Source organism: Pterocles gutturalis, unplaced genomic scaffold (assembly GCF_000699245.1).
Source record: "Pterocles gutturalis isolate BGI_N339 unplaced genomic scaffold, ASM69924v1 scaffold14457, whole genome shotgun sequence".
Taxonomy (NCBI): Eukaryota; Metazoa; Chordata; class Aves; order Pterocliformes; family Pteroclidae; genus Pterocles; species Pterocles gutturalis.
The window spans coordinates 1-931 of NW_010115602.1; the positions used below are offsets into that span (position 1 = coordinate 1).

The 931-nt window shown below is 54.4% G+C and overlaps 1 non-coding gene across 1 annotated transcript; it reads left to right on the plus strand.

The window, feature by feature from the left end:
* The first annotated feature begins 30 nt into the window (after nt 1–30).
* TRNAK-CUU lies at nt 31–103 on the plus strand. The gene has a single exon. It is a non-coding gene; the product is annotated as a tRNA-Lys (tRNA).
* The last annotated feature ends 828 nt before the right edge of the window (nt 104–931 follow it).

The window sequence follows — 931 nt, forward strand, 5'->3', positions numbered from 1 at the left end:
AAACCATGTGGCGAAAGCAGGTATTTCAGCGCCCGGCTAGCTCAGTCGGTAGAGCATGGGACTCTTAATCCCAGGGTCGTGGGTTCGAGCCCCACGTTGGGCGGTTAGTTTTTGCGCCTTTCCACCACTTTTGAAGTGCTCTAAGGGGGGCAGAACGCCGCCTCAGCCCCGCCACCTCGGCGGCTGTGAGGGGAACTCACCCCCTCTCTGGAGGGATCAGAGGGACTCTTGAAGGAAACGAGCCCAGCGCAGCCAAAAGGGGGGTGATTTTGGCAGTGATTGTGATTGTGATTGTATGGCTACAACAAACCTGAACATTTTTTGTAAATTACCTGGATGCAGGAACTGAATGTGTGTTACTGAACTAGGAGGAGCTGTGGGGTTCCTGGAGGGCAGAGAGGCCTTGCAGAGGTGGGGACAGCCTGGGCAGCCGAGCCATTGCCAGCCAGGTGAACTCGAACACAAGCGTGTGCGGTCACCCCCACAGCCCAGCTCCCACAGCAGGCAGGCTGTGACAGGCCAAACACCTGAATATGCCAAAATGTTCCTCCTGTCAGCTCGGCTGGAGCTGTTTCCTCCGCTAACATCAACCTTCAGGAACAGCATCCTGTCCGGAATCGGGAACTGCAGAGGAAAAACCTCCCATCACCGCAGGGTTTGTGTCTGTGGCTGTCTCTCCTGATAAAACGCTTGGGTTCACTGAGAATTTGCTGTGAGGATCCGCGGATCCCTGCTGTGAGAGGGAGGGAAGAGCTACAATGCTTAGGCTGAAACAAAAATAAGCCAAATCCCTTTCTACACCGTAACACATTTAAGGTGTGATCTCCCTGGGGGTCTCCAGGGCTAGTCGTTCTGAAAAGCAGGTAACAGTCTTTCCTCACCCCTTCGATGCAATCAGAATGCTGTTGCTGTCCTTAGTGGGTCACTGGGT